This window comes from Protopterus annectens, chromosome 9.part0, assembly GCF_019279795.1.
Source record: "Protopterus annectens isolate FY-2018-M chromosome 9.part0, PAN1.0, whole genome shotgun sequence".
Taxonomy (NCBI): Eukaryota; Metazoa; Chordata; order Ceratodontiformes; family Protopteridae; genus Protopterus; species Protopterus annectens.
Window position 1 is genome coordinate 1923329410 of NC_056743.1, and position 21265 is coordinate 1923350674.

Sequence of the window (21265 nt, forward strand, 5' to 3'; positions counted from 1 at the left end):
AAGTCTCAGCTTCTTATTTCCCCAGTTTGCTGTCATTACCACTGTATCTGTGCTTAGTTTCACCCCATGTGTCTTCAGTTTTGCATTCCATTCCCCTATCCTTTGCTGAAGTTCTTGCTCAGAGTCTGCCTATAATGCCACATCATCTACATACAGCAACTTTGTTGATCCATCCCCTCCAACCTGTTTACTAATGTAGTCTGTCACCAGTATGAACAGCAGACTGCTCAGAGATGAACCCTAGTGTACACCCACTTCACTGGGAACCCCTCTTTGAGGCCAAACACTGTTTGTACTTGAGTCATTGGGCTCTTGTACATAGCCTGTGCCAATTCTACCAGTGTTTCTGGAACTTTAACCACCACAGTACTGCCCAGATCAGCTTTCTTGGGACCTTGTCATATGCTTTCTCCAAGTCTAGGAATTCCCAGTTGGACTCTTTCCTCATCTCTAGCTTCTTCTCAACTATTGGTCTCACTGCAAGCATCGGGTCAATTGTGCTGCATCCTGAATCCAAACTGCTAGTCTTCCATGTTACACTCTACTACTCTGATTATCCGTTTATCAGTCACCCTCTCCAGAGCTTTCATGCAACGTGATAGGAGTTTGATGCCTCTGTACTGCCCACAGTTGTGGATGCCCCCTTTGTTCTTGTACACTGGCACAAGTATGCTTATTCTCCAATCATCTGGGATACGCCTTTCTCTCTACACTGCTACAAGTATCCCCAGGAGCCATTCCTTCCCCCATCTCACCAAGCATCTGTATCATATCTGCTATGACCTCATCTGAGCTTGCTGCTTTCCCTGACTTAATTTCCTTAGCGCTATTCATACTTCTAGGGTAGGCTCCTCTTCTCTCATCGTAGGCTGTTTCTGGGGCAGTACAGCTTTTGTGGGGTTTTCTTAATTCAAAAGCTACTGGAAATACTCCTTCCATATGCTTTTGATGCCCTGTGAACCGATGAACAGGTTGTTGCTAGCATCCCTTCTGAAGGGTGTCTGACCATCTTCTTTATCTTTCTGTCTTTGACTTGCAACCTGAAATAGTTTTTGTGCCACCTACTGAGTCGCTTTCCAGAAGATGTTAGAGTGCCTCCGATACCCTATTCTTTGCTATTGCAACTACTTTCTTAGCTTCTTTATTAAAAAAAAAAAAAAAAAAAAAAAAAAAAATCTTTCGGCTTTTCCTGGTTGGGGGTTGCCACAGCGGAACTCCGGTCCGCTAATGATTTGGCAGTGGATTTTTACAGTGCAGAGTTGCCAGCCTGACGCCCAACCTTCTAAGGAGGCACACCCATTCACGTACGCACCTACCTGCATGTCGTTAAACGTCACTCGACCGTCGGGAGGACATGCAGACTCCACACAAAAGGCGCTCCAGTCAAAAATCGAACGGGAGAACCTCTTGCTGTGAGGCGACAATGCTAACCACTACACCACCGCGGCCAATTCTTAGCTTCTTTGTAGCCAGTCAGTATTCCTATCTTCCACTTTTTCCTGCACTCCTCTTGTCTTTAAATGACTTCCTGGACTTTTGCATTCCACCACCAGATTTCCTTTTGCACCTTATATCCACACCTGGCTCAGCCACATATCTGTTCTGTAGACATCGCACATGCTGTTTTGAGGTGTTGCCATTCTTCTTCAACTCTGCCTATTTCCTCCACCTCTTGGGGTGTTACAGCCGTGAGTAATTCCTTGAACTGTTATACGTTCTCTCCAGTCTACTTCCAGGTCTTTCACCCGGTCTCTGTCGACCTTTGAGCCTTCTCTGACCACTGCTTGTAGCGGATTGTGGCAACCAGTGTTTTTTGCTGTTGCCAGACTGTTCCGCTAGGGATGACTTTGGCAATAATTGTTTCTAACCCAGTGTCTTTTCCTTACTAGGAGGAAGAGTCTACCTGAATTGCATGTTGGCTGCTGTTGTATGTGATCTTGTGATGGTCTGTCTTTCTGAGCTGTGTGTTGGCTACTGTCGAGCCATTTGCCAGACGGATGTCTAAAATGACCTTTCCTTTTTTTCTGTTGCCCCATCCATGTGGACCCAGGCAGTCCTCGTATCCTGTTTTGTCCTGATATGTGCATTCAAGTCTCTTATTATCAACACCTCCTCATGTTGTCCTGAAACTGCTGTCTGAATGCACTCTTTTTTTTTTTTTTTTATCACAACCCTGCTGTTGGGCATAGGGCAGTAGTCATAATCTCAGGCTGTCATTACACTGGAGTCTGATTGCCATGAGTCTGTCATTAATTCTGATGATATCCCTCACTGCCTTCTGAAGCCTCTCTCACCATAATTTCCACACCATTTCTAGCCTGCCACTTGGATCCCAAGCCAAATGGCTTTCCTGCACTGCCCTTCCATCTTGTCTCTTAGATACACAGGATGTCCAGCCTCCTCCGTATCATCATGTCATCCACTTCCAAGGTACGTCATGTCAGTGAACCTACATTAAGCGTAGTAATTCTCAATTCATTTGGCAGGTTGATTGGTTTTACGTCCAGCTTTCGCTAAACAGTTATTCCAAGTAACCCAGGTTGGGCATCTAGACTCTGGCCAGCCAGTAGCTTATTGGCCTGGACTGCTGGGGCACACAGTGGCCAATAGAGGCACATACACCTCTCCCACCATTACTATGGGTCCCTGACATAGGTCTGAGTAGGCGTGGTCCTCATCTCACTTATCCTAGATTAACTACCCATGCCCGTTTTGTTGACATTGGTCAACATGACTAATTCAACTAGAGCCATATTTTACACCGTTGAGTGGCTAGCCCTGCCACGGCATGTATTCTGTGATCCGTGCTCTCCTATCTTGAGGATACTGTACACCACATTAGATGCCCAAAGCGGTTTATCTATACAACTCTTCCCTCTCTAGGACACTGTGTAGAGTCTGTGCTGCTGCCCACAGCTCTGCTCGTTGGTGAGATTGAGGTGGAAGCACTCAGCATGTTTTTTGGAGGTAGGAGAAACCCCATTAGGGTCCATGGCAGTGGCAATCACTCTGACTCCTTTAGCCTGACTGTGTTGGTCCAGTGGTCCATTCTTCAGCAGCCCCTGTTTGCACCAGTCAAGATCAATCAAACTTGCAAAAAATATCTTTTGTGGTGCATTTGCTCAGACATGGTTTCTTTAAGCCGTCCAGTCATTGCCCCACTGACTATTGTCACAGTGACCACGGATGCCTTCCAACTGGGATGGGGATCACATTACTTGTAAAGGACACTCCAAGCCAAGTGGTCCCCAAAAAAAGGCTAGTGCCCATATCGGTGTCCTGGAAATGAGTAGTCCTCCTAGGATTGCAGGCCTTCCCTCCAGGATGATTGTTATCCAAATGGACAATATGTCTGCAATATGTACATCAACAAGTGGGGGGGCGGCGGCAAGATCTTATCTGCTATGTCGAGAAGCAGTGAGTGTGTGTCGAAAGGAAAAGAGATTGAATATGGTATAATATTTATGCAAAGGAGAAAGCAAAACTAACCAATACAAAAAGATCAGCACCAAAGATATTTGAAGAGAATACAGATTGCAAAGAAATCCGGATATGGAAAGTACAAAAAATAAGAAAGATAAAAAAAGATAAAAAAAATAAGAAGACTAAGAGCAAAAGTAGGGAAAGAGATTAGTAATGGAGAAGTCAAAGAAATAGAAACTGAAGTAATGGAACAGCTGCAAAGAGAAGGATTCAGTGTAGAAAATCAAATGCAGAAAGCACCACAACAGAATAGAGCAGTGGATATCCAAATTAAGGGGAAACTGGAAGCAACAGGTCAGGCGCCATACCAAGATATTTTGGAGCCTTCCACAGGAAACCAGTATAAAAGTTCACTTGAAGCTAGATAGGAATGAAAGGAATAGGAAACTGTGGAAACTCTGCAGTCAATGTTGAGGAGTGATAGGCCAGTGAGTTTCCATATGACAAAACAACAGATGAGACAGGATGAAATTGAGAATGTGCCTTAAGCAGATATAGAACTTTCTATAGAATCCCCGCAGGAAATGGAAAACAAGGGATGTGTCCTCAGTATGGAAGAAAAGGAGTAAGAAGAAGAGTTGCTTGATTTTAATAGACAAAGACAGATATCTCAAGATCAAGAGAAATAGACTGCAGAAGGTTAAAACCCCAAAAGTCAGAAGCTTGATAAAACAAATGAACACCGTAATTAGGACTGTCCATAGAGATCCATGCGATATAACAGAGGTAAATAGAATATATTACTGTTCTGCTAAATTATTAACTGATAAAATTCTACCACAGGAACATAGGGTAGCAAGGGAACAGATCGATGAAAAATAGATGTGATAAGAGCAATGGGCAGTATTAGAACAGACCAGGATCTATTGTGCACTATTGGAGATCAACTAAAAATTTCAAAACAGGTGGAAAGACTCAGAAGATACAAAGACAAATATAAGGGAAAAGCACAAAATAAGCAATTTACTGATGACCCAAAAAAGTTTTATATAGAGAATTGGGAGATAAGGTAAAAGGAAGTGATAAACCGCCGAAAAAAGAGGAAGTAGATACATTTTGGAGAAGCATCTATGAAGGTCCTGTGGAACATAACAAAGATGCTAAATGGATAGAAGAAGTAAAAGAAAGAACAAGAAGTTTAAAGGTACAGGATATGAAATGGGATGAAACAGCCAGAGAGATTGAAACAAAGTTGAGAAAAGCCTCTAATTGGAAAAACCCAGGCCTAGATGCAGTACCTAACTTTTGGCTTAGTGTTAACTTCTTTACATGAGGATCAAGCTATGAGTAAGAACTATTTATATGCACACCCCGAACAGACACCATACTGGTTAACAGGAAAAACAATGCTCTTAAGAGTGAACCTGCAAGCTACCCTAAAAATTATACACCAATAACTTGTCTTCCGACGATGTATAAAACTATACACTGGGATTGACGCCGACAGAGTTTATAGTCATTTGGAAGAAAACTCAATTATGGCAGTAGAACAAAAAGGCAGTAAAAGAATGTCATGTGAAACAAAGGATCATTTGTTAGATTCTTCCCTTTCTTACAGTTCTCCACTATAACTTTAAGTATGGCATGGATTGACTGTAAAAAAATGCATTTGATAGTATCCCACATACATGGATAAGAGTGCCTAAAAATGTGTAAGGTACATCCTGCACTGATTGATTACAGTGGCAGACCACTTTGCAGTTAAGCCATGATAAAGGACAGATTATTATCCCAGGGATAAAAATCCAAAGGGGGATATTTCAGGGTGACTCCCGGTCACTGTTGCTAATGTTCTTTGTGCTTCACTGTTGCAGTCATTACATTTGGGTAATCTGCTGGCAGGTTGCCCTCATTCGGCCTGAATTCCAAAGTGTTGGGTCCTGCGTCGGTTGCTGTCTCCTCCTCCATGACGTCAGTTTTTCAGGGGTATAAAACATGCAGCCGACACCATTTTCTTCAGTCTTTGTTGCCCCGCGGTGCCCGAAGCAGAAGCATTTCACAAGTGCCAGTCAGCCGACTACTGAAATATTCCAGTTTGAGTTTCGGAACCAAAGTCTTCACTAAAGCGAAGTACCCCATTGGGGAAACTTTTCTTGCTTTTTACCGATGTCAGAAAAAGTTAATAATTGTATTACTTGTGGGAAGCAAATACCTGATAAGGATTTCCATTTATACTGTATTCCTTGCCTAGGCCCTAATCACAACATGCCTGGCTGTCGGTTTTGTGCTAGATTTAACCAACGCACTATTAAGTGTTGATATATTTTTGCATCAAAGTATTTTGGAAACGGATTTAACTACCCAGAAATGTCTGATAGCAATCAGACTACATAAAAAAACACAAAGAAAAGGACAGAGAAAGGCAGTAGAGATCCAAAACCGATGACGAAGCTTCTCCTAAGCCGTTTGCCGGTACTCAGTGAGGCGCTTTCGCAGCCCCCGCTACCTTTGAGTCGCAGGCCTCTACCAACACCCATGTGGAATCCAGCATGCCGCAAGATACTAGAGGTATTGGACCGACGAATGCATCTCCCTCTGATGGGTCCGGAGCTGCTGAGCAGGCATCTGCTTCTGAGGGTGTATTCAGACCTCAACATTTGTATATCAAACCAACAACAGCAAGACCAAAGACAAAAGCAACTTCTAAAACTAAAAAAACAACCCATGAGCCACGTGCACAGGCCTCTATGCCTAAAAAACAAATGATCAAAGTGGCTGAAGATCTTATTACCTTGATCAGGGGTACCCATCTCCCTCCAGATAAGAGGCCTAGGCAAGACACTGATTATGAATCTTCAGATCAGGTTTCTATTTCTTCTGAGTCCTCGTCTGATCAGGAATTACCTATACCTCCCTAATGAGGATTCTGATGCTGAGGAGTCTATTCCATCTCCATCGCCTCCGGAGGATTATTCATTTGGAGAAACCTTGCATACTTTGAGGGAGCATTTTCACTGGGAGAGTCAAGACTTCTCAATCAAAAAAGAGGTTCAGGGACTTCCTTCTCCGTCAGCACAGGCCTATAGCCATTCCCCCTGTTTTAGACATTGTGGATGATGTGTTTTCGGAGTCAAGCTTTTCCCCTGACTCCTTGCCTCCGGCTCCCAGAAAGCCTGACAGATACTATAGGGTCCCTGACTCACATAAATTTTTATTTAGAAACCCTGCTGCTGACCCTGAAACTATTTCACAGGGTCCAAAGGGAGTTAAGGCCTCAACAGCAAAAGAAATCTTATCCCCTCTGACAGAGATTCAAGGACACTGGACAGATGGGGAAAAAAGGTTTATACATCTGCAACCTTGGCAGTCAGGGCCTTAAACTGTCAATTTCATATGCTTAAATACCAACAACATGTTATGGGATTGCTGAAACAGAAAATGTTGATTTCAGAATGTGCAGAAAATAACGAATTGCAGGAATTATTGCATGCAGCTGAACAAGTTGGAAAGCATACTTTGCAGTGTGGTTTTGATTCCTTAAAGGCCTCCTGCAGGGCCACAGTTACTGGATCTGTGATTAGGAGACATGCCTGGTTAAAGGAACAAAATTTGCCTGATCATGTAAAAGCTAAATTTCTAGATGTACCCTTACAGCTTGATTCTCTGGTATTAAGGCAGAAGAGGTTGTAAAGAAAATGGAAGATAAAGCTAAGTCTATGCAAACCGTTAAAGACTTCTTGCAAGTGCAGCCACCAAGATTCAGTAGACACTGGCCTACAAAAAATCTGTCCTTTCCTGTGTCAGACAAAGCTCAAAGGGGCAAATCCAGACCCCCTAAGGGTTCCAGATACCAGGTGCAAGATTCATACAGGTCAAAGCAATGGGGCGCTTCCACCTCCAAATCTGGAGGAGATAAAGCGCAAACATACAGAAAGCAATCCCAATGACTTCCCTCTGCCTGCACCAAGCACTTATCTTTTGGCAGCACCCATAGGGGGAAAATTAGCACTTTTTGCTCAAAAATGGCAGTTAATAACCCAGGACAAGTGGGTACTAAACATCGTGTCACAGAGATACAGATTCCATTTCCACACTCTGCCAATGGCAAATGGTGGCCATATCTGCCAAAAAATCAATGGGCAGAGGCACAGAAACAGGTTACGTCCCTCATGGATATGGGGGCCATTCAGACAGTACCAGAACAGGAAAAAGGACAAGGTTTTTACTCTACTGTTCTTGGTACCCGGAAAGGACAAGGCCTGGCGGCCAAAACTGGATTTATCGATTTTGAACACCTACCTGGACATTCCAAAATTCAAAATGCTGACTTTGCAGCAGCTTCTGCACATGCTGGGCAAGAATGCTTGGCTGGTGACTTTAGATCTAAGAGGCATACCTGCATGTCCCAATAAGACAATCGTGCAGAAGATATCTCAGATTCCAGGCTGGCTTAATGTATTACCAATTCTCTGCACTGCCCTTTGGCTTATCTACTGTGCTCAGGGTCTTCACAAAGTGCCTGGCACCAGTAATTGCATTTTGCAGACAAAGAAGTATACAGATATATCCTTACTTGGACTACTGTCTCATTCAAGCAGAGAACAAGGACACTCTTAGACACCTGGCATTTGTGAAAAGGCTTCTAACATGCCTAGGGTACACAGTAAACGAAAATAAATCACAACTGGTACCCTCTCAAAAGATAATATTCCTGGGTGCAAGCTTGAATACAACTGCCCAGATGGCTTACCTCGCGCCAGACGAGCAAAGGCAACTGACTACTTCAAACTGATGGCAACAAAAACCCAGTTATCTGCAAGACAAATTCTGCAGGCTTTGGGCTTCATGGCATCCTGCATCCTACTGATTCCATATGCAAGACTGCATATGAGGAAACTTCAATGGTACCTAAAAAGTTTATGGAGTCAACATTCTCAGTCTGGAAACAATGATTCCTCTCATTCCCTGCTTGCAACAGAAGTTTCTATGGTGGGCAAAGGCATGTCACCAAAACCTGGAACGGCCATTCACTCTACCCCCTGCCAGCTAAACCTTAACAGACTCATCAGATTATGCCAGGGGGACCCACATGGCAGAAAGATGCATTCAGGGCATATGGGCACCAAAACAAATGCATCTACATATCAAACCAGAAAGAGATGCTAGCTGTTCAAAATGCCCTAACAGCCTTCAGGGACTTACTTCATCCAGGACAACTACTGATAAAGACTGACAACACCACAGTCATGTGGTATATAAACAAGCAAGGAGGCACACACTCATACCCCCTTTGCAGATTAGCCATGGTACTGTATGACACAGCTTTGACCTACTGAATACATCTTCAAGCTCCATTCCTGCCAGGAAAGCAAAACACTCTGGCAGACGATTTAAGCAGAAACCTTATGGATCCTCACGAGTGGAAACTAAATCCACAAGTCTTCAGCATGATAACGGAGAAATGGGGGAGCCCAGACATAGATCTATTTGCCTCTCCACAAAATTATCATTTGAAAATATTCTGCACAAAGACTTATCACAGACAAGCATGGAAAGTGGACGCCCTATCCTTCAGTTGGAAAAACCTATCAGTTTACACCTTTCCTCCTCTGCCTCTTCTCCCCAAGGTCCTCCTAAAAGTCAGACAAGAGAAACAAAAGATGATACTAATTGCCCCGGACTGGCCCTGCCAATACTGGTACCCAATCCTAAGGAACTTGTCTCAGTACCCAGCTTGGACCTTGCCTCAAAGACCACAACTAATGTCCCAGCAAAACAATCAGATCCTGCACAATCAACTACAGACTCTGAACCTGGCAGCATGACTGATCATGTAGTCATACAATCAACACCTCTCAGTAAAGCTGTGATTGATGTCATTTTGGAAGCCAGAAGGCCTAGTACTAGAAAATCTTATGCTGACAAATGGAAGAGATTCTGTGCTTGGGATCGAGCACAAGGGACTGATACAGCAGAACCAAATATTCCTAAGATATTGCAATACTTAACTGAGATGCATGACAAAGGCCTATCTTTCTCATCAATTAAAATCCATGCCTCTGCCATTTCGGCTCATTACAATACAGAGCCACCAGTCTTTTCTCATCCTTTACTAAAACGGTACCTTAGAGGAGCCAAAAATTTAAGGCATCCTAGAAGATCACCATTGCCTGTATGGGACCTCAATTATGTGTTGGAAAAGCTCACCCTGCCTACATTTGAACCAGCTGCTACCGCTGATATAAAGTTCTTATGGAAAACGGCTCTGCTACTAGCAATTAGTTCAACAAGAAGAGTTTCAGAGCTACTCTAAATCCAGGGCAAGCTTTGCCACTGTAGTTCTGCAGGGCCTTATAGCCGCTCCTAATGCTGTTTAGCTCCAGCCTCCCAACCATAGCTTTGGGATTCTACCCAAATGTAATGACTGCAACAGCGAAACACGAAGAACATAGTACAGTTGTGTACACCTACCGAAAATGTAAATGTTAGTGTATTCACTGTTGCAGTCCAGGTTACCCTCCCGCCATCCCCCTGTCTTTCTGGAGTTTATCTTTCCTTCTCTATCTTCTACAAACTATGTGGTGTATTTGCTTGTAGATGAAGGTAAAGTTTATATTGATGCGCATGGGGGGCAAGAAAAACCTAAAGAAAATGGCGTCTGCTGCATGTTTTATACCCCTGACTATCTGACGTCATGGATGAGGAGACTGCAACCAACCCAAGACTTCGGAATTCAGGCCGACTGAGGGCAGCCTGCCAGCAGATTACCCAAATATAATGACTGCAACAGTGAATACACTCAAATCTGCATTTATGGTAAGTGTACACAACTGTACTTTTTGCCTTGCCAGTAATCCATTAAGCTGTTTACTTTACAGCATAAGTCATGGCTATAATTTAGCTTCTAGAAAACAACAAAGTCTAATGACTTCTCATCTTCTCTTTGTCAACGATTTAAAATCGTATAGCTCATCAGATGAACTGAAAACACAGTTGCAGGTTGTCAAAGTTTTTCAGATGATATTGGAATGTCATTCCGTCTTGATAAATGTTCAAAAGCAACCTTTAAAAAAGGAAAATTGCAGCACCAGGAAAACATCAGTTTGGGACAAGAATGTGATTATAAAAGAACTTGAGCAAGAGGTGGAATACTTGGGAACTGATGAAGGATCAGCAGTAAAACATGAACAAATGTGAATAAAGCTTAGTAAGGAGTACTTTAGAAGACTTAAATTAATCCTGAAAACAGCATTGACACGTAGGAGCAAGATCCAAGCTGTAAATCAATTTGCGCTTCCAGCCCTATCTTATAGTTTTGGAATGATTGACTGGCCCCAAAAAGTGTTGGATAGATTGGATATTAAAACAAGAAGGATGCTTCATGCTCACCAAATGATTTATAAAAATCAGTGTATACCAAGATTATATATTCCCCGTTCTGTAGGAGGGATGGGCCTCCTTGAAATTGATTTACATGTATAGATCTGCAGTTGTGGGATTCCACACATCTGCTGGCCTCACAAGATCCATATGTGGTGAAAGTTTTTTGAAACATGAGGAGAATAAATCTAAGATGACATCTCTGCTTAATTTAACAGAAGCATATTGACGTCAAGCAGGAATGGAAATCAAACCAGAAGTGGATAAAAAAACAGGCAGCAACAGAATGTGCTAAAAAACAAAAGAAAGAATATAAGGTGAAGGACCAGATGAGAAGGCAAATGTGGAAAAAATGTAAATTATAGTTGCAAGTATAGAAAACTTCTGGAAGAGCCTCATATTGATAAAGAACGAATACAGGAATGGTTAGAGGTGAATTTGCATCAAGAAATGAAAGTTTAATATTGGCAGCCCAAGATAGTGGGCTATGTACATATTGGTTTACTAAGTCCATTGAACATGTGGAAGAAACACATATGTAGGTTTTGTGGAACTGAATTGGAAACAGTCACACACTTTATTGCTGGTTGCGAGACTCTAATGGCAGAGGGACTGTATACTGAAAGGCATAATGTGGCAGGATTGTTATACCGGAGATTGTGCAAACATTACAGTATCGCAGTGGCTCAAAAACACTTGAAACATGAGCCAGAGTGAATCACTGACATTTACATCACGTGGGATCACCCAATACCAACAGTCCAAAAGATAGATTCTAGAAAACTGGATATAGTGGTCAAAGAAAAGAAGACAAAAGTAGCATAGATCATTGAAATCGCCACACCTAGTGACTACAGTGTCTTGCGTACAGAGAGACACAAAGTCATAAAATACCTCAATCTGCAGGCAGAAACGAGAGCCATGTGGAAGAAAGATACCAAGACATTTCCAATAGTAGTAGGAGCAACTGGTCTAAGGAATTTACAGTCTTATTTAGATAGGTTACCAATTCATGTAACACAGTATGAATTCCAGAATGAGTCATTACTGGGAACATTGCAGGTGCTGCAAAGAGCACTTGGCTAACATCGGAGAGTGAAACAATACTAATTTCATGAACTTTGGGGTCCATTCCCATCATGGTATTAGAAACCCAAAATACTTTGAGAAATTAAAAACGTCAACGTGGCATAGAGAATTTTCTGTTGATGGGGCCAGCCAGGCTGCAACCTTTATGCTTCTCCCCTCAAGTCCAGCATGCTTTGGTCCCGCCTCAGGGTTGTCATTGAGAGATGCTCTAGCTCACAACTGACCTGCTAGTCTCCTTTGTTTATCCCCTGTTACCTCTAATCACCAAATTTGTACAGAAGGCTTTCCGGTTGAAGACCAGAGTTATCCACATTGCACCTTTTGGCCTCGTCAAGTTTAGTTTCCTGTCCTGTGGCCTCATCTTCTGTATCCACCCTGGATACCAGATTCCAGAGTAGAGTTTCTGTTTCATCAGACAGGGATGGTTCAATCGAACATAACAGGCCTCAAGATGACAGCATGATTTCTGCAGTTCCATTGATGGCTGTACAGCCCAGGCTTTCCTCCCAAGTCCAGCATATTTTGTTGTCCTCTCTAAATTTCTAGAAAAATTTACAAAAGTAAATGGAAGAGATTTTCAGTTCAGACCCTTGAGAGATTTGGACATCTATCCATCACTTTTCTCCATTTTACACATAGGGCCTGCAGTGGGGGTGGGGGGGTCACTTCAGCCGTGACCATCATCTAGAGCCAAAGTTTACACCACCAGGTGGCTAGCCCTGCCACGGTAGTTCTTCACACCACTCTGTCTCTCACACACTCACACACAGGCTAATTAGAGTGTTTAGTCCACCTACTGCATGTCTTTGGAATGTGGGAGAAAATCTGAGCACCCAGAGGAAAAACGAACACAAGAAGGACATGCAGACTCCATACAGAAGGCACCCCGGCTGAGAATTGAACTGGGGAAGCTGTTGCTGTGAGGCAACAACACTATAATAATAACAACACTGCGCCACCGTGCCAAATTTTTACCTTCAAATTTTCATGAGAGGGCTGGTTTCTCTTGTACTAAAGTGCAGTTAGCAGCCAATTCAGACTTCCATTCAGGTGAAAATCATTCTTCCTTAGGCTTTACACAACCTAGAAGAAGCTTTCTGAAAGGTACCTTCTTATTTGGGCCTCCATTCAGGGACTCTACTCCCCCTTGGGATTTAATTGTCCTGCTTCACGGTCTAACCCAAGGTCCCTTTGAACAGTCAGCCAAGACCGACTTAGTTTTTATCCTGGAAAACTATTTTTCTAGTTGCCATTACGTCCGCTAGGTGAGTCTGAACTCCAGGCTCTTTCTTGCAAATCTCCCTGCCTGTTTTTTCATAAGGATAGAATTTTCTTACATACCAATCTGACTTTCTTGCTAAGGTGGCTTCCGAGTCCAATATTAATAGTCATTAACCCCCCAGTTTTCTTACCAAATTTTTCTGATAAGGGAGAATACATGCTCCATCTTGTGGATGTGCACAGGCAACTTCGATTCTATCTCAATCTGGCCAAAGATTTCAGGAAAACTTGACTAATTGATTATCCTTTCCATGGAAGAAATTGGGCATGACAGTTTCTAAAGTAACCTAAGCCAAATGCTTTACTGAATGTATATCCTTTGTCTACGGCCAAAGAGGGTTGTCTTCGACAAAGCTCCCTAAAGCACATTCCACGAGGTCTGTGGCCACCTCTTCAGCTTTTTAGTCAAGAACATCAAGAGCTGACATTTATGTGGTCCAATACTATACCTTTATTGCTCATTACAAGCTGGATTCTGTTTCTAGAGACCGAGCTGCCTTTGGCTGCACAGTACTCTGAAATATCCTTCCACAAGGTCCTCCCAGGGTTCATCTAGCTGGGGGAGTCTGTCCCATCAGTTGAGGGATAATTGAAAATGACATCAGATGCAAAACTTGTGTACTCACCATAACAATGCATTTGTTGTCCATTCTCTCTCATTCTTAACTTCCCAGACCTCTAACCCCCTTTCCTTTACTCCTGGAGAGACCTAAAGAATAGTACTTTGAGAACTATATTGTTTGTTTGAGCTGCAGTTCTCTATTATTTCTGCCTTTTACAGTCCTTATTTATTTTATTTTGTAGTATAGTATTAACAGTGTTTTTTTTTGGGGGGGGGCAGCAAACTCGATCTGAGGTTTGTTAGGTTAGTGGGGCGTTATGGGTAAAAGTAAGATCTCTGATGTTGACTCTCCTGAGAATCTGGAAACAGTAGCCAAGTTAGATCCGAACCAATCATTTGAGGAAGAATGAAGATGGACAACACAGATGCATCGTTATGAGTACCTAACGTTTGTTTTTCCTTCTTGCCCCTATGGATGGCCTCTGTATCCTCCTTTTGTATTTTCTCCATAATGTCCTCCTGTGAAATGTCTCCATTTTCTAGTTCACTCTGTATCACCATTTCTTTAAGTAAATTATCCCGCAACCCTCCTGACTGGGAGGGTTGTAATTATACATTCATCATTTGCCGATTCATCTCCATCAAACAGATTTCTTTGCAACACTTCCTCAGAATCCTATATGCAGTCTTCAGTTTCAATAGTTGCTTTCTACTCCATTTCTCATGCTCCATTATCTCCTTTTCTCTCCATCTGCCTTCCTGTTAAACCAGGCTGCTGCTACGCCTGAACAGAAACAGGAAGTGCTCATGCAAAATGGGTCCCACACTCAACAATGACGAATAGAAGATGTTCATCGTGCATACAGCTGCAGTCATTACAGATGGGTTATCCTGCTGTCAGGCGGGTCCTCGGTTGGCTGAATTCCAAAGTCTAGGTCCGGCGTCTGTTGTAGTCGCTTCTTCCCTGACGTCAGTGCGGCAGGGGTATAAAAGAGGCAGCCGACGCCATTTTCTTCAGTCTTTCTTGCCGCACGGTGCCCGAAGCAGAAGCAGTTCGCAAGTGCCGGTCGGCCAGCTCCTGAGATTTACGAACAGTATTTCAGCCGAAGTCTTCTTTAAAGCTAAGTACCCCGTTGGGGAAACTTTTTCTTGCCTCTGACCGATGTCAGACAAAGTTAATTGCATTTCTTGTGGGAAGCAAATGCCACATAAGGATTTTCACTCTTTCTGTATACCTTGCTTAGGGCCAGACCACGACGTCTCGGCCTGCCGTTTTTGTGCTAGGTTCAACAAACGCACTATTAAGCGCCGGGCGGAGTTCGCCCTTCATTATTTTGGCAAAAAAATTAATTATATCATGTCGTCGGATACACCGACGCCAGTTTTAGGCAAAAGATGCAAAGACAAGGACCGACATCCGAGGTCTGCACCAAGTACTGAAACCACGCTTAGGCCGACTACCAGTTTTCAGTGAGGCGCCTACGCAGCCCCTGACTACCGATGAAGCTATTTTACCGGTGTCTTCAGTACCCGAGGTCGCAGGCTCCTCCGTCTCCATTCCCATGGCCGATACAGACGCCACTCTTGGCGGGGAAACCGAAAATTTAGTGAGGCCTGCCATTTCTGAAGGTGTCTTCAGGCCTATCACCTTCTCTATTAAATCCTTCACTAAATCTAAAGCTGCTATCAAAACTAAAAAAACAGGGTCCTCAGACCTCTCAAGGCCCCATGCCTAAAAAACAGATGCTTAAAATGGCTGAGGATCTGATAACTCTCATCAGGGGTTCTCAACCCCCCTCTGACAAAAGACCCAGATTGGAGGAAGACTACCCTTCCTCAGACCAGGCTTCTATTACCTCAGACCATTCTGAGGACCAGGATTATGCCTATTCCCCTTTTGAAGACTCTGATGCTGAGGAGTCTATTCCCTCGGTCTCCCCCCCTGAGGGCTACTCTTTTGAGGAAACCCTGCATAGATTGTGGGAGCACTTCCACTGGGAAGGCCAAGATTACTCAGATTCCAAGAAAAGGCTCAGGGAATTTCTACTGCTCCCCCAGCATAGGCCCCTGGCTATCCCTCCTGTTTTAGATATTTTGGATGATGTGTACGCAGAAGCCAGTCTTAATCCAGATTCTTTACCTCCAGCCCCTGTTAAACCAGACTGGTATTACCGGGTTCCTGATTCTCACCAGTTCCTTTATAAAAGCCATACTGCTGACCCAGAAACGATCTCACAGGGTCCCAAGGGGATAACGGCCTCTACTGCTAAAAACCCTTTACCTTCAGGGAGAGATTCCAGAGCATTAGAAAGGTGGGGGGAAAAAGGTGTGTACATCAGCCACTTTAACCATGAGGGCATTAAACTGTCAATTTCATATGTTAAAGTACCAACAGTTTTTGTTATCTCAGCTGAAAAGCAAAACGACACAAACAGAACAACCAGATTTGAAAGAGTTGCAGGATTTGTTACATGGAGCAGAGCAAGTGGGTAAACATACCTTGCAGTGTGATTTTGATGCTTTAGAGGCCTCATGTAGAGCTGCTGTCACAGGGTCTGTCATACGTAGACATGCTTGGCTCAAAGAGCAATCCTTACCAGATCATGTCAAAGCAAAGCTATTAGATGCACCACTTCAAAAAGATGTATTGTTCGGTGTTAAAGCTGAGGCGGTACTAAAGAAAATGGAGGAAAAAGCAAAATCTATGCAAACAGTTAAAGATTTCTTGCAGGTGCAACCTCCACACTTCAGCAGAAACTGGCCTTCAAAACATTGGTCCTTTCCAGCCATGGACAGATCTCAAAGGGGCAGATACAGACGCCCAAGGGGTAGAGGACAAACTCAAGGATCTTACAGAGCTAGACAGTGGCAAGCACCAACCCCAAGAGGTGGAGAAGATAGACCACAGTCATTTAGAAAACAGACAATGATTTCCCCCTATGCCTGCCAAACAAAGCTATAATGGCAGCACCTTTGGGTGGAAAACTGGCATTATTTTCAAAAAACTGGCACATTGTTACAAAAGACAAATGGATTCTGGACATTATAGACAGAGGCTACAAGTTCCACTTTCACACCCTTCCATTTATGAGAGGCTTGCCAAACCTGCCACAAAATCAATGGGCAGAGGCACAAAGACAAATTTCCGCTCTCATGGATATGAAAGCAATTCAAGAGGTACCTGCAAAAGAACAAGGTCAAGGTTTTTATTCCAGACTATTTCTGGTACCAAGGAAGGACAAAGATTGGAGACCCATCTTAGACCTATCCATCCTAAACACATCTACAGGTACCAAAATTCAAGATGCTCACATTACAGCAGCTTCTTCCCATGCTGGGCAAGGAGCCTTGGCTGGTAACGTTGGACCTCAAGGAGGCATACCTGAATGTCCCTATCAGACAAGATTGCAGAAGATACCTCAGATTTCTTGCAGGTTCAACCCATTACCAATTCTCTGCATTGCCCTTTGGCTTATCTACTGCGCCCAGAGTTTACGAAATGGCTGGCATCAGTAATTGCCTTCTGCAGACAACAAGGAATACAAATCTACCCATATCTGGACGACTGCCTGATCCATGCGGACAGCAAGGACATTCTATTGCAGCATCTGGCGTTTGTAATAAAACTGTTAAACTACCTGGGATACACAGTGAACAAAAAGAAATCAAAACTAATACCTTCTCAACAGATAATTTTCCCGGGTGCCAGCTTAAATACAACCACCCAGATGGCCTACCTCATGCCAGACAAGGGCAACTGTCTCAATACTTCAACAAAATGGCAACTTTAACTGCAAGGAAAGTCCTGCAGGCTCTGGGAATCATGGCATCTTGCATCCTACTGATACCATGTGCAAAGCTGCATATGAGGAAACTACAATGGTACCTTAAAAACTTATGGTCTCAACACAGCCACGGCTTGGAAACAATTATACCACTCATTCCATGCCTTCAAAAGGAATTTTTGTGGTGGGCTCAAGCATGCCAAAGAAACACAGGTCTCCCTTTCTGTTTACCTCAAGCAACTCAAATCATCACAATGGACGCCTCAGACTACGCCTGGGGAGCACACCTGGCAGATCGGTGCATTCAGGGAAAATGGTCCCAAAAAGAGAAGCACCTACACATCAACCAAAAGAAGATGCTAGCCGTGCAAAATGCTATTATGACCTTCAAAGACTTACTGCATCCAGGCCAGCTATTGATAAGGACAGACACCACCACAGTCATGTGGTACATAAACAAACAGGGGGGAACTCATTCATACCCCCTGTGCAGGCAAGCCATGACCCTGTGGAACACAGCACTGGAATTAAATTCAACTACAGGCACAATTCCTGCCAGGGAAGGAAAACACACTGGCAGACAACTTAAGCAGAAATATGACAGACCCACATGAATGGAAGTTGCATCCTCAAGTCTTCTCAAACATAACTCCGGCATGGGGGACAGCCAGACATAGATCTATTTGCTACCCACAGAAATTACCAGTTGAAAAAATTCTGTTCAAGGACCCATCATCCACAGGCCTGGAAAGTGGACGCACTCTCCTTCAATTGGACAACATTGACGGTCTATGCATTCCCGCCTCTTCCTCTACTGACCAAAGTTCTATTAAAAGCCAGAGCAGAGAGGCCACAAATGATTCTCATTGCTCCAGACTGGCCACAACAGCACTGGTATCCTCTCCTAAAGAGCCGGTCACACTCACCACCATGGATACTTCCTCTAGTTCCTCTTCTGTTGTCCCAGCACAACTACAAAACCCTTCACAGCCAGCTCAAAACCTTAAATCTAGCTGCATGGAGAATACCTTAATTTCCCAGCAGACTCTCCTCTCCAAAGAGGTGCAGGATGTCATCTTGGAGGCCAGAAGACCTTCTACTAGAAAAACCTACACCGCCAAATGGAAACTATTTTGTTCCTGGAATCAAGAAAAGAGCCAGAATCCTTGGGTAATAAATATACCTCAAATTTTACAGTACCTAGCCGAGATGTTAAACAGTGGCCTTTCCTTCTCCTCCATAAAGATCCACGCTTCATCCATTTCTGCACAATACAATACAGATCCTCCTTTATTCTCACATCCTCTATTAAGGCAGTTCCTCAGAGGGGCAAAAAGTATAAAGCCTCCATGGAAACAACCAGTCCCAGCTTGGGACCTCAACTTCGTATTGGAAAAGCTGACCCTGCCTCCCTTTGAGCCGGCTTCTTCAACAGAGTCACAATACTTGTCGTGGAAAACAGCCTTCCTTCTGGCCATTACCTCAGCACGCAGGGTTTCGGAGCTACAGGCCCTCATGGCTGTGCAACCATTCATCATTTTCCATCAGGACAGAGTCTCCTTATGAACCAACCCTACCTTCATGCCAAAGGTAGTATCCAGTGTAGCTTTGAATCGGACTATTCATTTACCTACCTTTTATCCAACTCCGCAGAACAAAGGAGAGAGCCTACTATATTCCTTGGACATTCACAGACAACTTCGTTATTATTTGGACAGAACAAAGTCATTCAGGAAATCTGAGCAGCTCTTTGTGTCCTATGCTACAGGTGCTCAAGGAAAGGCTATTTCCAAACAGACAATTTCAAAATGGATAGCCCACTGCATACGCTTTTGTTATTCTTTTCATGGAAAATCTGTGCCTGTATACATCAGATCCCACTCCACCAGGGCTACAGCTACCTCTGCAGCTTTCCTCAGGGGGGTCCCTACCAAGGACATTTTGGAAGCAGCTACTTGGAGTTCAGTGCACACTTTCTCCAAGCACTACTACCTTCCACTATACTCAAAATCTAGAGCGGGCTTTGCCACAGCAGTCCTGCAGGGTATCCTAGCCCCTCCTAGTTCCAATTAGTACCTACCACCCTTACTTAGCTTTGGGATTCTACCCATCTGTAATGACTGCAGCTGTATGCACGATGAACATAGTACAGTTTTGTACCGACCATAAATGTAGATGTTAGAGTGCTCATACAGCTGCAGTCCAGGTTACCCTCCCTCCATCCCCTCTTAGGACAGGCCTTATGACAAACACCTTTATCATACAACCTATTTGGGGTATTCTTTTATGGTGTATTTGCTTGCAACTACTGGTTTTGATTTATCTACATTGCATGTTTGCATAATATGTTTTGCCTTCCTTCTGGGGGCACCTGACATCTGGGGCAAGAAAAACTGAAGAAAATGGCGTCGGCTGCCTCTTTTATATACCCCTGCCGCACTGACATCAGGGAAGAAGCGACGACAACCGACACCAGACCTAGACTTTGGAATTCGGCCGACCGAGGACCCGCCTGACAGCAGGATAACCCATCTGTAATAACTGCAGCTGTATGAGCACTCGAACATCTACATTTATGGTAGGTACAAAACTGTACTTTCCCCAGTGTCTTGACCCAGTATCGCCTAGGAGTAACAATTCCACCTTGAGCCTTCCCTGAAAAAGAGGCTACCCGCCCAGCGGGACTAAACCCGGTCAGCAAAGGATAAATATTTAAAATAAAAATTAAGTAAGCACACCTTCTACTGTGTACAACTTGTCTGTGCTTCACCCCTCACTTTATCTACTGAAGCATGAGTGTAGGAGGGTTTGAGCAGCTCTGGAAAACGTTCATCTTCTTTGTAGACGGTATGGGAGTATTTGCTTTCTCTTCGCAGCTCCTGGTAGAGCTAGAAAATTAAAGCTTTTGCGGGCACTATACTATTTGTAGAAAAGCTTGTGTAAAAAAATTAGTAAGATGATAATACATTCTTGAATTGGAAGGTGGCTTTTGAGCTGAGATATATTAATGCTGACAAAGTTGAGAGACATTTCTAAATCAGATTTCTGAACAGGTCCGCCTCCTTTGTCTGCTACAGATATTTTCATAAAGGCAGATGGCATTTTTTAACCCGTATGAATCCGAAATATGTAGTTGTATTTTTTGCTACTGCCACTGTCTTCCAGTTATTTTTATGTACACCCCTTCCACTCTATCCTTTTGATAGGTGAACACCCCCATGCCTCATAGGTTATTAGCCTTATCGCAGAATCCTACAGCCGAGCAGCAAGGGCTCTCCTGTAGTGAGGCATGAACTGAGAGTCATAGTTGCCTCTCCATAGCAGTGGCTTCTTATGATCCTTCCCAGGAAGAGAATCCATGTGCAATAATGATGTCAGTACCTTTGTCCCCCCCCCCCCCCCCCAGAACTGCTGGACTGGAAGGCTCCTGTCTCTGCCCAAGGTCACACAGGCAACAGTTCCCCCTTACCCCAGTAAGTGAGCTGGCTGTTTGTCAATTCATCCTATTCCCCTAGCCAGCCTTAACTTGTTGCCCGAGTCCATTCCCCAACTCTGGCTTTTAACAGAACAGATTAACATCCCACCTCTGCAACATCAGGCTTGCTGTGTCTGTATGCTGTTTTTGTGGTGGTGTAGTGTTGTCTGAGGCATATGGATAAGCTGAGCAGCTTGTTGAGTCTCCCATGTTCTAGCTACCACATGGTACACCCTTGTTTGTTCTATGTTTTATGGCTTTGTTTGACTT

General features: G+C 43.7%; 1 protein-coding gene across 1 annotated transcript in view; it reads left to right on the forward strand.

Moving 5' to 3' along the window:
* DHPS (deoxyhypusine synthase) overlaps positions 1-21265 on the forward strand; it is a gene marked incomplete in the record, with an annotated part of 571286 nt that overhangs the window by 236985 nt on the left and 313036 nt on the right.